The 16,940-nt window shown below is 36.9% G+C and overlaps 1 long non-coding RNA gene across 1 annotated transcript in view; it reads left to right on the top strand.

Moving 5' to 3' along the window:
- The window catches only part of LOC139357132 (uncharacterized), a 50,971-nt gene extending 36,634 nt beyond the window's left edge, over nucleotides 1–14,337 (top strand). Inside the window, exon 3 of the long non-coding RNA XR_011609816.1 lies at nucleotides 14,222–14,337. This is a non-coding gene — a long non-coding RNA (uncharacterized lncRNA). The remainder of the gene's footprint in view (nucleotides 1–14,221) is intronic.
- The last annotated feature ends 2,603 nt before the right edge of the window (nucleotides 14,338–16,940 follow it).

Here is a 16,940-nt window from a genome sequence, read left to right as displayed (position 1 = left end):
CAGTACATGGTCAATTTTAGAAGAAGTGTGGTGTAGTGCTGAAAAGAATGTATATTCTGTTGATTTGGTGTGGATAGTTCTGTAGATGTCTATTAGGTCTGCTTGGTCCAGAGCTGAGTTCAAGTCCTGAATTTCCTTGTTAATTTTCTGTCTCATTTATCTGTCTAATATTGACAGTGCAGTGTTATAGTTTCCCACTATTATTGTGTGGGAGTCTAAGTCTCTTTGTACATCTCTAAGAACTTGCTTTATGAATCTGGGTGATCCTGTATTGGATGCATACAGATTTAGAATAGGTAGCCCTTCTTGTTGCATTGATTCCTTTACTATTCATTATGTAATGCCCTTTGTCTTTTTTTAATTTTTGTTGGCTTAAAGCCTGTTTTATTGGGGACTAGGATTGCAACCCCTGCTTTATTTTGCTTTCCATTTGCTTGGCAAATATTTCCCCATCCCTTTATTTTGAGCCTATGTGTCTCTTTGCATGTGAGATGAATCTCCTGAACACAGCACACCAATGGATCTTGACTCTACCCAATTTGCCAGTCTTTGTCTTTTAATTGGGGCATTAGCCCATTTACATTTAAGGTTAATATTGTTATGTGTGAATTTGATCCTGTCATTATGATGCTAGCTAGTTATTTTGCTCATTGATGCAGTTTCTTCATAGTGTCAATAGCCTTTACAATTTGGTATGTTTTTACAGTGGCTGGTACCAATTTTTCCTTTCCACGTTTAGTGCTTCCTTCAGGAGCTCTTGTACAGCAGGCCTGGTGGTAACCAAATCTCTCAGCTTTTACTTGTCTGTAAAGGATTTTATTTCTCCTTTTCTTATGAAGCTTAGTTTGACTGGATATGAAATTCTGGGTTGAAAATTCTTTTCTTTAAGAATGTTGAATATTGGCCCCCACTCTCTTCTAGCTTTCAGGGTTTTTGCAGAGAGATCTGCTGTGAGTCTGAAGGGCTTCCCTTTGTGGGTAACCCGACCTTTTTCTCTGCCTGCCCTTAACAATTTTACCTTCATTTCAACCTTGCTGAATCTGACGATTATGTGTCTTGGGGTTGCTCTTCTCTTTGTGCTCTTACCTTTGTGATGTTCTCTGTATTTCCAGTATTTGAATGTCAGCCTGTCCTGCGAGGTTGGGGAAGTTCTCCTGGAAAATATCCTGAAGAGTGTTTTCCAACTTGGTTCCGTTCTCCCTGTCACTTTCAGGTACCCCAATCAAATGTAAGTTTGGTCTTTTCATATAGTACCACATTTCTTGGAGGCTTTGTTCATTCCTTTTCACTCTTTTTTATCTAATCTTGTCTTCATGCTTTATTTTATTAAGTTGATCTTCAATCTCTGATATCTTTTCTTTCACTTGATTAATTCGGCTATTGATAGTTGTGTATGCTTCACGAAGTTCTTGTGCTCTGTTTTTCAGCTTCATCAGGTCATTTATATTCTTCTTCAAAATGGTTATTCTAGTTAGCAGTCCCTGTAACCTTTTATCAAGGTTCTTAGTTTCCTCGTATTGTGTTAGAACATGCTCCTTTAGCTTGGAGGAGTTTGTTATTACCCCACCTTCTGAAGCCTACTTCTGTCAATTCCTCAAACTCACTCTCCATCCAGTTTTGTTCCCGTGCTGGTGAGGAGTTGTGATCCTTTGGAGGAGAAGAGGCGTTCTGGTTTTTGGAATGTTCAGCCTTTTTGCATGGGTTTTTCCTCATCTTCATGGATTTATCTACCTTTGGCCTTTGATGTTGGTGTCCTTCGGATGGGGTGTTTGTGAGGATGTCCTTTTTGTTGATGTTGATGCTATTCCTTTCTATTTGTTAGTTTTCCTTCTAACAGTCAGGTTCTTCTTCTGCAAGTCTGCTGGAGTTTGCTGGAGGTACACTCCAGATCCTGTTTGCCTGGGTATCACCAGCGGAGACTACAAAACAGCAAAGATTGCTGCCTGTTCCCTCCTCTGGAAGCTTCATCCCAGAGGGGCACCCACCAGATACCAGCTGAAGCGCTCCTGTATGAGAGAGCTCTCCTGTATGAGATCAGGGGTCCCTGATCCTCCTTGAGGGGGCAGTCTGTCCCTTAGCAGAGCTCAGGCACTGTGCTGGGAGATCCACTGCTCTTCTCAGAGCCAGCAGGCAGGAATGTTTAAGTCTGCTGAAGCTGCACCCACAGCTGCTGCTACCCCCAGGTGCTCTGTCCCAGGGAGATGGGAGTTTTATCTATAATCCCCTGACTGAGGCTGATGCCTTTCTTTCAGAGATGCCCTGCTCAGAGAGGAGGAATCTAGAGAGGCAGTCTGGCTACAGTGGTTTTGTGGCACTGTGGTGTTCTCTGCCCAGTTCAAACTTCCCAGGAGCTTTGTTTACACTGTGAGGGGAAACTCACAGTGTAAACTCACAGTGTTACTCCTACTCAAGCCTTAGTAATGGCCGATGCCTCTCCCCACACCGAGCTTGAGTGTCCCAGGTTGACTTCAGACTGCTGTGCTGGCAGCAAGAATTTCAAACCAGTAGATCTTAGCTTGCTGGGCTCCCCGGGGTAGGATCTGCTGAGCTAGACCACTTGGTCCCCTGGCTTCAGCCCTTTTTCCAGGGGAGTGAACGACTCTGTCTCGCTGGCTTTCCAGGTGTCACTGGAATACAAAAAAAAACTCCTGCCGCTAGCTCAGTGTCTGCCCAAACAGTCGCCCAGTTTTGTGCTTAAAACCCAGGGCCCTGGTGGTATAGGCATTTGAGGGAATCTTCTGGTCTGTGGGTTTCAAAGACTATGGGAAAAGCATAGTACCTGGGCTGGGATGCATCATTCCTCATGGCACAGTTCCTCATGGCTTCCCTTGGCTAGGGGAGAGAGTTCCCTGACACCTTGCTCTTCCTGGGTGAGGCACTGTCTAACCAGTCCCAGTGAGATGAGATGGGTACCTCAGTTGGAAATGCAAAAATCACCCACCTTCTCCATTGATCTCACTGGGAGCTGCAGACCGGAGCTGTTTCTATTCGGCCATCTTGCCAGCCATCAGCCATAAATATGTCTTCTTTTGAAATGTGCATGTTCATGTCCTTTGCCCATTTTTTTAACAGGGTTGTTTGGTTTTGCTTGCAAATTTGTTTAATACCTTATAGATTCTGGATATTAGACCTTTGTCAGTTATATAGTTTGCAAATATTTTCTGCCAATCTGTAGGTTGTCTGTTCACTCTGTTGATAGTTTCTTTTGCTGTGCAGAAGCTCTTCAGTTTATTTAGTTCCCATTTGTCAATTTTTGTTTTTGTTGCAATTGCTTTTGATGTCTTTGTCATGAAATCTGTGCCAGGTCCTATGTCCAGAATGGTATTTTCTAGGTTATCTTTCAGAGTTCTCATAGTTTTAGGTTTTACATTTAAGTCTTTAATCCAGCTTGAGTTATTTTTTGTATATGGTGTAAGAAAGGGGTCCAGTTTCAATCTTCTGTATATGGCTAGCCAGCTATCCCAGCACCATTTATTGAATAGGGAGTCCTCTCCCCATTGCTTGTTTATGTCAACTTTGTCAATAATCAAATGGTTGTAGATATGTGGCATTATGTCTGGACCCTCTATTCTGTTCCATTTGTCTATGTCTGTTTTTTTAACTGTTTTGGTTACTGTAGCCTTATAGTATAGTTTGAAGTCAGGTAGCATGATGCCCCCATCTTTGTTCTTTTGTTAAGGATTGTCTTGGCTATTCAGGCTCTTTCTTTGCTTCCATATGATTTTAAAATAGTTTTTTCTAGTTCTACGAATAGTGTGCTTGGTAGTTTGATAGGAATATGATTGAATCTGTAAATTGCTTTGGTCAGTATGGCCATTTTAATGATACTGATTCTTCCAATACATGAGCATGGAATGTTTTTTCATTTGCTTGTATCATCTCTGATTTCTTTGAGCAGTGTTTTGTAACTCTCATTTTAGAGATGTTTCACCTACCTGGTTCACTTCATTCCTAGGTATGTTATTCTCTTTGTGGCTACTGAGAATGGGATTGCATTTGTGCTTTCGCTCTCAGCTTGGATGTTCTTAATGTTTAGGAATGCTACTAATTTTTGTACATGATTTTGTATCCTGAAACTTTGCTGCAGTTGTTTATCACATCAAGGAGCTTTTAGACACAGACTATGGTGTTTTCTAGGTACAGAATCATATCATCCACAAACAGGGATAGTTTGACTTCCTCTCTTCCTATTTCTATGCCTTTTATTTCTCTCTTGCCTGATTGCTCTGGCTAGGACTACCAGTACTATGTCAAATAGGAGTGGAAAGAGAGGGCTTCCTTGTCTTAGTCCAGTTTTCAAGGGGAATGTTTCCAGCTTTTGCCCATTCAATATGATGTTCGCTGTGGGTCTGTCATAGACGGCTCTTATTTTGAAGTATGTTCCTTCACTGCCTAGTTTATTGAGAGTTTTTAACATGAATGGATATTAAATTTTATCAAAAGCCATTTCTGCATCTGTTAAGATAATCATGTGGATTTTGGTTTTAGTTCTGTGTATGTGATAAATCACATTTATTGATTTTTGTATGTTGAACCAACCTTACATCCCAGGGATGAAGGCTATTTGATCATGGTGGATTAGCTTTTTGATGTGCTACTGGATTTGCTTGGCTAGTATTGTGTTGAGGACTTTTGCATCTATGTTAATGAAGGACATTGGCCCAATTTCACCATTTCTATTCAACATTATATTGGAAGTTCTAGCCAGAGTAATTAGGCAAATAAATGAAAGAAATTATCCAAATAGAAAAGAAGTTTAAAAAAACCCTTATTTGTAGACAATATGATTTTGCATATAAAATCCTAAAGAATGCACAAAAAGCTAATACACAATTTCAGCAAAATTGCCTGATACAAAACCAACACTCAAAACTCAATTGTACTTCTGTACACTAGCAGGAAACAATCCAAAAAGAAAATTAAGAAATAATTTCATAGACAATAGCAGCAAAAAGAACAAAATATTTAGAAATAAAGCCCACCAAGAAGGTGCAAGACTTTGATAACTACAAAACAGTGCTGAATTAAATTAAAGAACCCCTAAATTAATAGAAAAGATAGTTCTTGTTTATGTTCATGTGCAATGCATGAAAAGCCGTTCTAAACAGAAAGTCTGTAGAAATAAACATCTACATTTAAAAAGAACAAAGATATCAGAAAAACTATCCTAATATTACACCTCAGTGAAGCAGAAAAATAAGAATAAACTAAGCCCAAAGTTAGAAGAAGGAAAGAAATAACAAAAATAAGAGAAAAAAAATGAAATAAAGACTCCCCCCCAAAAAATAGAAAAGAACACTGAGAGTTGATTTTTTAAAAGATGAACAAAATTGAAAAATCTTTAGCTAGACTATCCAAGAGCGAAAGAGAGAAGATGCAAATAAATAAAATCAGAAATAAAGATGAGACATTACAGCCAACACCACATAAATACAAAGCATCATAAGAGACTACAATGAACACCAACAAATTGGATAAGTCCCCTGAAGTGAAAGGATGGTTGAACATACGTAAATCAATAAATGTGTTACACTACATTATCAGAATGAAGGATAAAAATCGTATTGTCATCTCAATAGATGCAGAAAGGCACTTGACAAAATTCAACATCATTTTATGATAAAACGTCAACAATTAGATATAAAAAATGTACCTCAACACAATAAAGGCCATATATCACATACCCACAGCTAACATCATATGTACTAAGCAGTGAATAGTTGAAAGATTTTTCTCAAAGATCAGGAACAAGACAAGGATACCTATTCTTGCCACTTCTACTTAACATAGTACTGGAAGTGTTAGGCAGAGCAATTTGTCAAAAAAAAAAAAAAAGAAAGAAAAAAAAAGAAAAAGAAAATAAAAATCAAAATTGGAAAGGATGAGGTAAAATTGCCTCTTTTTGCAAATGACATAATTGCATAGACAGTAGATTTTAAGGACTCCACCAAAAAACTGCTGGAACTAACAAACAAATACAATAAAGTTTCAGAATACAAAATCAACATACAAAAATTAGTTGTGTTTCTAATATTAACAACAAAATATCTGAAGAATAAATTAAGAAAGCCATCTCATTTACAATAGCATTAAAAAGAATAAAATACTGAGAACAAAATTCTACAAAAGAAGTCAAAGACTGATACACTGAAAACTACAAAACATTGATGAAAGAAATTGAAGACACAAATAAGGAAAAATATCTATGACCATAAGAACCAATACCATCAAAAAGTCCGTACTACCCAAAATAATCTACAGATTTAATCAAAATTCCAATGTAATTTTTCACAGAAATATAAAAACAAACCTGGAATTCATATAGAAACATAAAACACTCCAACAGTCAAAGCAATCTTGAGCAAAAAGAACAAAGCTGAAGGCATCGCACTTGCTGATTTCAAATTACATTACAAAGCTATAGTAATGAAAACACTATGTGTGGTCTTGGTATAAAAGCAGACACATACACTAATGGAACAGAATAGAAAGCCCAGAAATAAACCCATGCATATACACTCAAATATTCTTCTATAGAGGCAGCAATAATAAACAATGGGAAAAGGATAATCTGTTCAATTCATTATGTTTGGAAAATTGGTTATTCACATGCAAAAAAAAAAAAAAAAAAAGAAAGAAAGAAATTGGATCTTTATCTTACACCATACACAAAAATCAACCCAAAATAGATTACAGATTTAACTGTAAGACCTGAAACTGTAAAACTACTAGGAGAAAATATGGTGGGAAGCTCCACGACATTGGTATTGGCAATGAGTTTTTGGATATCGCACCAAAAACACAGGTAATGAAAGCAAAAATAAGCAAGTGCAGCTACATCAAAAGAAAAAGTTTTTCCACAGCAAAGGAAATAATCAACAAAATGAAAAGGTAACCTACATAATAAGAGAAACTATTCACAAACCAAATATCTGATAAGGGGTTAATATCCAAAATATGTAAGGAACTCATACAACTCAATTGCAAGAAAACAAATAACTCAATATTTTGAATAGACAAAGAACTTGAATAGACATTGTTTCAAAGAAGACATAAATGGCCAATAGGTATATGAAAAGGTGCCCAGCATCACTAGTCATCAGAGAAATGCAAATCAAAACCATAATAATATATCACCTCACAAGGGTTAGAATAACTATTTATGTATCAAAAAGTCAAAAAATAAGTACTGTCCAGAATGTGGAGAAAAAAATAAAAAAAGAACCCATATATATTGTTGGTGGAAATATAGACTAATACAACCAGTATGGAAAACAGTATGGAGGTTTCTCACAAAGATAAAAAATAAAAAAGAACTATCACACAATCAAGCAATCCTACTTCTGGGTATATATCCAAAAGAATTAAATCAGTATCCCAAAGAGATATTTGCACTCCCATGTTCATTGTAACATTATTCGCAATAGCCAAGACATAGAAACAAAGTGTTGCTGAATGAATGAATAAAGAAAATGTAGGCTGGGAGTGGTGGCTCATGCCTGTAATCCCAGCACTTTCGGAGGCCAAGGCAGGTAGGTCCCTTGAGGCCAGGAGTTTGAGACCAGCCTGGCCAATGTGGCAAAACCCTGTCTCTACTAAAAATTTTAAAAATTAGCTGGGCATGGTGGTGCATGCCTGTAATTCCAGCTACTCAGGTGGCAAAGGCAGAAGAATTGTTTTGAACCTGGGAGGTGGTGGTTGCAGACAGACAAAATCACACCACTGCACTCCAGTCTGGGTGACAGAGCAAGACACTGTCTCAAAAAATAAAATAAAATAAAGAAAATGTGATACACAGATATTTAATGGAATATCATTCAGCCTTTGAAAAGAAGGGAATTCTGTCATTTGTATCATGAACCTGTAGGATATTATGCTAAATAAAATAAGCTAAGTACAGAAAAACAGACACTGCATGAGCTCACATATATGTGGAATCTAAAAATGTCAAACTTATGGAAGCAGAGAGTGGAATTGTGGTTGCCATGAAGGGTGGGAGAAATGGGAAGATGTTGGTCAAGGGGTACTAAGTTTCAGTTAGACAGGATGAATAAGTTCTAGAATCTAATGTATGGCATGCTGACCATGGTTAATAATCCCCATTGTCTCAGCCCAAAATCTCCTTAAGCTGATAAGCAACTTCAGCAAAGTCTCAGGATACAAAATCAATGTGCAAAAATCACAAGCATTCTTATACACTAGAAACAGACAAACAGAGAGCCAAATCATGAATGAACTCCCATTCACAATCGCTTCAAAGAGAACAAAATACCTAGGAATCCAACTTACAAGGGATGTAAAGGACCTCTTCAAGGAAAACTACAAACCACTGCTCAGTGAAATAAAAGAGGACACAAACAAATGGAAGAACATACCATGCTCATGCATAGGAAGAATCAATATTGTGAAAATGGTCATACTGACCAAAGTAATTTATAGATTCAATGCCATCCCCATCAAGCTACCAATGACTTTCCTCACAGAATTGGAAAAAACTACTTTAAAGTTCATATGGAACCAAAAAAGACCCCGCATTGCCAAGACAATCCTAAGCCAAAAGAACAAAGCTGGAGGCATCATGTTACCTGACTTCAAACTATACTATAAGGCTACAGTAACCAAAACAGCATGGTCCTGGTACCAAAACAGAGATATAGACCAATGAAACAGAACAGAGTCCTCAGAAATAATACCACACATCTACAGCATCTGATCTTTTGACAAACCTGACAAAAACAAGAAATGGGGAAAGGATTCACTATTCAATAAATGGTGCTGGGAAAATTGGCTAGCCACAAGTAGAAAGCTGAAACTGGATCCTTTCCTTACTCTTTATATGAAAATTAATTCAAGATGGATTAGAGACTTAAATGTTAGACCTACTACCATAAAAACCCTAGAAAAAAATCTAGTTAATACCATTCAGGACATAGGCATGGGCAAGGACTTCATGTCTAAAACACCAAAAGCAATGGTAACTAAAGCCAAAATTGACAAATGGGATCTAATTAAACTAAAGAGCTTCTGCACAGCAAAAGAAACTACCATCAGAGTGAACAGATAACCTACAGAATGGGAGAAAATTTTTGCAATCTACTCATCTGACAAAGGGCTAATATCCAGAACCTATAAAGAACTCAATCAAATTTACAAGAAAAAAACAAACAACCCCATCAAAAAGTGGGCAAAGGATATGAACAGACATTTCTCAAAAGAAGACATTCATACAGCCAACAGACACATGAAAAAATGCTCATCATCACTGGCCATCAGAGAAATGCAAATCAAAACCACAATGAGATACCATCTCACACCAGTTAGAATGGCAATCATTAAAAAGTCAGGAAACAACAGGTGCTGGAGAGGATGTGGAGAAATAGGAACACTTTTACACTCTTGGTGGGACTGTAAACTAATTCAACCATTATGGAAAACAGTGTGGCGATTCCTCAAGGATCTAGAACTAGAAATACCATTTGACCCAGCCATCCCACTATTGGGGATATATCCAAAGGATTATAAATCAAACTGCTATAAAGACACATGCACACGTATGTTTATTGCAGCACTATTCACAATAGCAAAGACTTGGAATCAACCCAAATGTCCATCAGTGACAGACTGGATTAAGAAAATGCAGCACATATACACCATGGAATACTATGCAGCCATAAAAAGGGATGAGTTCGTGTCCTTTGTTTGGACATGGATGCAACTGGAAACCATCATTTTCAGCAAACTATCGCAGGAACAGAAAACCAAATACCGCATGTTCTCACTCATAGGTGGGAATTGAACAATGGGATCACTTGGACACAGGAAGGGGAGCATCACACACTGGGTCCTATTGTGGGGAGGGGGTAGGGGAGAGGGATAGCATTAGGAGATATACCTAATGTAAATGATGAGTTAATGGGTGCAGCACACCAACATGGCACATGTATACATATGTAACAAACCTGCACGTTGTGCACATGTACCCTAGAACTTAAAGTATAATAAAAAAAAAAATCATGTATTGCACACTTGAAGTTTGCTAAGAAAGTAGACCTTTAGTCTCACAAAAAAAGAGGACAACTATGTGAAATAAAGATGTTAATTAGTTTAATTGTGGTAAACATTTCACAATGTATACCCACACCAAAACATCACACTGTACATCTTGGATATATACTATTTTTATTTGTTAATTATACATCCATAAAGCAGAATAAAAGGCATTCTGTGCTCACACCTGCAATCCCAGCACTTTGGGAGGCCAAGCTGAGTGGATCACCTGAGGTCAGGAGTTCGAGACCAGCCTGGCCAACATGGTGAAACCCCATCTCTACTAAAAATACAAAAATTAGCTGAGTGTGGTGGCGGGCATCTGTAATCCCAGCTACTCGGGAGGCTGAGGCAGGAAAATCACTTGAACCCAGGAAGCGGAGGTTGCAGTGAGCCAAGATCGCACCATTGCACTCCAGCCTGGGTGACAAGTGCAAAACTCCATCTCAAAAAAAAAAAAAAAGAAAGAAAGAAAAGAAAAGGCATTCTGTGTTTGTGAATTGGAAGATTTAATATTATTAAGATGACAATACTCCCCTAAAACAATCTACAGATTCAATGTGATCCCTATCAAAATCCCAACAACATTTTCTGCAGAAATGGAAAAGCTCTTCCCAAATTTATATGAAATCCCAAGGAACCCCAAACAGCCAAAACAATCTTGAAAAAGAAAAACAAAGTTGGAGGACTCAAGTTTCCTGATTTCAAAACCATGAAATTGCCATAATCAAAACAGTGGTACAGGTAGGAAAACAGACATACACATTAATGGAATTGAATTGATGGGTACGTAGATAAACCCATGTATCTATGGTCAACTTATTTTTGACAAGGGTACCAGAACCACTCAATGGGGAAAGTGTAGTGTCTTCAACAAATGGTGCTGGGACAATTAGATACCCATGTGCAAAAGAACAACGTTGGACCCTAACCTCACACCATATACAAAAATTAACTCAAAATGGATCAAAGACCTAAATACAGGAGCTAAAACTACAAACTCTTAGAAAAAAACATAAGGACAAATCTTCATGGTCTTGAATTTGGCAATAGATTCTTAGATATGACACCAAAAACACAAGAAACTAAAGAAATAATAGATAAATTGGACTTTATAAAAATTTTAAATGTGTGTATATTAAAGGACATTATCAACAGAGTGGAAAGACAACTCACAGAATGGGAGAAAATATTTGAAAATCATATATCCGATAAGGGTCTAACACCCAGAATATTTAAAGAACTCTTACAACCTAACAACAATAAGACACAAAACTCAGTTACAAAATGGGCAAAGGACTTGTATAGACATTTCTTCAAGGAAGATATACAAATGACTGGCAAACACATGAGAAGATGCTCAACCCCCTTAGTCATTAGAGAAATGTAAATCAAAGCTGCAGTGAGATAATACTTCAAATACGTTAGGATGGCTACAAAAAAGATTTTAAAGAAAAAGAATATAAGTGTTGACAAGGATGTGGTGAAAGTGGAAACCTCCTGCATTGCTGTAAAAATGTAAAGTGGTGTCCACACTGTGGAAAACAATTCCGTGTGGTTCCTCAAAAAGTTAAACATAGAATTACCATATGAACTCCATAATTTCACTCCTAGATATATGCCCAAATAAACCGAAACAGGTGTTCAAAAAAAATCTCATACACAAATGTTTGTAGCAGCAGTATTCACAATAGCCAAAAGGTGGCAACAACCCAAATGTCCATCAACAAAAGAATGGATAAATAAAATGTGATACATCCATACAATGCAATATTACTCAGCCATAAAAAGGAATGAAATGCTGACACATGCTACAACATGAATGAACCTGAAAACAATTTGCTAAATGAAAGAAGCCAGACACAAAAGGCCATGTATTATATAATATCATTTACATGAAAGATCCAGAATAGGCAAATCCACAGATACAGAGAGCAGGCTAATGGTTGCCAGGGTTTGTGGAGAGAGGGAAATGAGGAGTTAATACTTAACAGGTCTGGGGTTTCCTTTGGGAGTAATGAAAATGTTCTGGACCTTAGAGATGGTTGCACAACATTGTGAATGTACTAAATGTAACTGAATTGGGTACTTTAAAATTATTAAAATGGTGACTTTTATGTTATACGTATTTGGCCACTATATATATATTCATTCAATGATCATGTTCAAATGGTAACAAATTAGTAATACCAACTTTCCTCATAAGTAAGTAAGGAAATTGGTAATCAGTTTTACAAAGGTTTTCAAAGTTAATACAAAGTATTAAACTTATTGTCAAGGCTTGATGTGGTAGCTCACACCTGTAATCCCAACACTTTGGGAGGTTGAGGTGAGAGGATTGCTTGAAATCAGGACTTCAAGACTAGCCTGGTCAACATAGTAAGACCCCATTTCTAAAAAAAAATGTTTTTAATTTTTTTTACTTAGCCAGGAGGCCGAGGCAGGAGGATCACTTGAGCCCAGGAGTTCCAGGCTGCAGTGAGCATGACTGTGCTACTGCACTCCAGCCTGGGCAGCAGACCAAGACCCTGTCTATTAAAAAATTAAAAATTAAAATAAACTTACTGCCAAGACTTGAAGAGAGGGCAAAGTATAAGACAGTCTGGACCCTGTCTTTCATGGCAACAATGAATAATTTTTTTAAAGAAAGAGAATTACAATAGTAAGAAGTAGTGAATACATGGGATTCATTACTTAGAAGAATGTACAAACTAATTATACAAATATCTTCAAAATTATTTAAAGTGAAATATGATAGAATCATAAAGTCTTAAGGAAATTTACAATGATTTAGTTTGATTGATATGAGGGAGAGAAATGTTTGCCTCCTTCAATATGCTCCTTGGTTCTAACTAGTAGACTAAATATTGGGTCAGAAAAACTGTGGACCAACTCCACATAGTAGTTTCTTTATTCTTAATTCACTATATGTATATAAGTCCATTTGAGTCTTCAGACCTATTAGGTTGCTGCAAAAGTAAATTATGGTTTTTGCCACTAAAATATTTTATTCCAAGCCTGTCTACAAAACATTTCATTGACAGATGTGGCTGGTGGTAGGTTTCCATTTTTAACAAAAGTTAATTCCTTGTCTTGAGGAATGAGTTTGTTTGAAAATCTTTCTGTATTTTTTTCTAATTATGTTAGTACAGCCACTAAAATTCTGTTTTCATAACAACTACTATTCATGGATGTCTATTTTTGTTTTATATGAAAGGAAAACTGAAATTCAGAAACACAATGGAACATTTTTAAAATATTCATTTATAAATGGGCTAGCTTTGGATCACTGAGCTAGCTTTGGGGAAAAAACGTTTACATTTTTGTTTCATTTAAAAATTATACTAAAGTTATTCTAAATCATTGATTTACCATTAGGTTCAGAAAGCTTGCATCTGGTGGTGATACAGGTATCATGCCAGTGATTAAGACCCTGGATTAGCAATGCTAATAATAATTTGTACAAAGATGTTATAAAACCTAACCTCTTGTTATTCTAGTTGTGCTTATTTTTATGTAACACACAAAATTGGGACTTTTTTTAAGTAAACAAATGACATCTACATTTTAAACCCAAATAAATTTCTGGCTCAATTCCTACAAGTTGAAATCTACCTTCTGTGGTTATATCTCCTTTAATTCAATGACTACATTAAATGTAAGGAGTTCTGTGCCAGGCCACTAAACCTGTCAGGGTACCCAAGGAAAAAAGGTGATAGGCTTTCTATATAAAAAGTATATATAAAGTGTTAGCATGCATCAATTTATTCATTCCTTAAGATCTATTAAAAATCTACTGCTTGTCAGATAACAAGCAAGGCACTAATGATACATCTGAGAACAAACACATTTCCTATTCTGAAGGAGGTTATCCTGTTGTCAGGGTATTAAATCATATTACTATTCAAATAACTAAATAATTTTAAAGGGTCATGACATGCCTCCATTAAGGTATTTTTTTTAATTCCAAACGTTTTTAAATTTGCTTTGTAAAAGTATTATTAAGACCTGAGACATTAAGATTAAACAGAGCTACCAGAGATTTTAGAGATTAAAGCCTAATGCTTGACAATTCTGCCAAGACTTTGGATTAACATTATAACATCAAAAATATTTATGCAAACTTGGGAAGTACTCAGCAAAACTATATTAATTAGGGTCTTTTGCACTGCAGGGAATATAGGTACGCTGAAGTGAAACAGATTTACTATACAAATACACGAGGAAGAAAGAAAACTCAGGAAACTGAATCAGCAAACAACACTCAAACAACATGGAGAAGTATAAAATCAGCTCCTTGTTGTTCTGGATACAACGGTGGTTTTAAAGCCCAACTCTAGGAACCAACTAGGAGCCCTGAAAACTTGCTTATATACTGATCTCCTCTGTCTCAAGTATATGTTGCCTGTCTTACGGTAATTCTGCCATTTTTGGAATTCAGCCCTCTCTTTCCCTCACACACCACAAAAAAAAAAGAAAGAAAGAAAAGAAAAAGAAAGAAAGAAAGAAAGAAAGAAAGAAAGAAAGAAAGAAAGAAAGAAAGAAAGAAAGAAAGAAAGAAAGAAAGAAAGAAAGAAAGAAAGAAATCCTGTCTGTTCTAGCTTCAAAATATATTCTGAATTCAACCACTTTCATGACCCACAGCTAATACCCTATTCCAAACCACCATCATCTTTCCTGGACTACCACAATTCCCTACTAGCCCATCTTTCTATTTCCACTGTAACTCAGTCAGCTCTCCCCACAGTAGCTCAAATAATCTTGTTAAAATGCATATCATACCATGTCACTTTCCTGTTCAAAACCCTCCAGTGACTTATCATTACATTAAAATAAAACAAAAGTTTCTTGCTATGGTTTGTAAAGCTGTATATAATCTGATCCCTAGAAACAACCCAGTCTCATTAGCTGTCAATCCCATTAGAATAAGCCTTCTTCTTCTAATAGTAGCCTTCTTCTGGCTGTTCCTCAAATATGACAAGCATACTCTTGCCTCGAGGCTTTTCCACATACTATTTTCTCTACCTAGAAATACTCTTTTCCCAGATAGTCTCATGGCTTCCTCCTTATGTTATCCAAGTGTCTCTCTAACTTCTAAAAGGGGCCTTCCCTGGCCACCTAAACTAAAAAATGACTCTAGTCCCTTCTCCAATTTATCATTCTTCCAGGACTTATCACTACCTGAAATAATATTATAAAATTGTTCTTTTTTGGGGGGAGGACACAATCTCATTCTGTCACCCAGACTGGAGTGCAGTGGCAGTGATCACAGCTCACTGCAGCCTCGACCTCCCAGCCTCAAGTGATCCTCCTGTCTCAGCCTCCCCAGTAAGTGGGACCACAGGTACATGCCACCACACTTGGCATTTTTTATTTTTTTTTTGTAGAGACAGGGTCTCAACATGTTGGCCAGACTGCTCTTGAACAGGGCTTAAGTGATCCTCCCACCTCAGCTTCCCAAAGTGCTGGGATTACAAGCATAAGCCACCACACCAGGCCTATAATTGTTCTTTATATAGTAGTCAGTCTCCCCAGCTAGAATTAAGCCCATGAAGGCAAACTTTTGTTTACTATTGCATCTTGAGCATCATAGAACCCAGCACATAGCAGACATTCAATATTTGTTTAAAAAACTAATTATTTCCTATGTCTCTCTGCCTTTCTCTCTACTAGTCTGCCTCCATTTATCTTGAACTCAAAACTCTCAAGACAGACGCTCGTTTCATGAGTTAATTACCATCTAATCGTGAGTGTCTATTCAGGTCAGGTCACCCAACAAGTAGCCAGATAGGTGGCTTGGCTACAGCAGCAGTATCTTGTCTTCAGTCTCTATTAGCAGAATACCAGAGTCACATGGCATAAATCATGAAATCTTATATTCAGTGAGTCACCTGTGGCTATTTTCCTCAGGTAGAGTTTGTATAATAACATAATAGGCACTTAGATTCTTGAACTCTTCTCCAATATAAAAATAACAAAGTAGATCTTCCTCTTTGATTATTTTCTTTCACTCCTCTTCCCATTAAGGGCTACAGATTTTCAAACCAGTTACATAAGGCAACAAATAAGGCCAGAGATCCTAAGAAATTCCCTTCTTCTCCTCATCACAATGGTCATGCTTTCTGTCTACCTCTAATCAAACTCCTAACCTCAGATTCATTACTTCTCAGTTTTATGGGAGAAATTTTCTAACCTATAAATCCATATGCTATGCTGTGCTGTAGGTAATTTGTTACCTTTTTCTAAACATTTTTTCTCATTTTATAAGGAATCCTGTAGAAAGCAATACCTTAATTCAACAGCAAAAACCTCTGATATTCCATTTTAGGCAATATGATCTTAGGGATTATGAATTGGAGCAGGACAGCCTTTCTAAAATCCCTCAAATGACATCACTTAATGACTATTGCCAGACTATTTATGATACTACCCCTACTGCATGCAACTGTCATTCATTAACAGCCATTCAATAAACATCATTGAGTGCCTACTATCAGCAAGGGACCATGAAGTGTTCTTGGATCACAAATATATTGCCCACAGAAGAGCAGGCTTTCATTTCAACAGAAAGTTATCCCTCCTAATATTGTGTTATTAGGTGTTTCTGAGAATAAATACATTTCTGAAGCATTTTTTATGAGCAACAACCATTGTGGATTACTCAGACTTCTTTACTATGGAACACTTGTTTGCAGATTTACTGTAGGCAGTACAGATGTTATGAAATTATAAAATTTATAAGGGAACTTTTCTAATGTATAAATCTATGAGCTATAGTGTCACTGCGAGTTTAGTTAAGAAAGTTAAATTCACGGTATACTCCACCCAACTTGTTCAACAAGCTATTTTACACCATTTTTAGGCCACAACTGTCCAAAGCAATATTTACTAAA

Source organism: Macaca nemestrina, chromosome 11 (genome assembly GCF_043159975.1).
Source record: "Macaca nemestrina isolate mMacNem1 chromosome 11, mMacNem.hap1, whole genome shotgun sequence".
Taxonomy (NCBI): domain Eukaryota; kingdom Metazoa; phylum Chordata; class Mammalia; order Primates; family Cercopithecidae; genus Macaca; species Macaca nemestrina.
The sequence above is the reverse complement of the archived record's forward strand: the minus strand, read 5'-3'. Positions and strand labels throughout refer to the sequence as shown.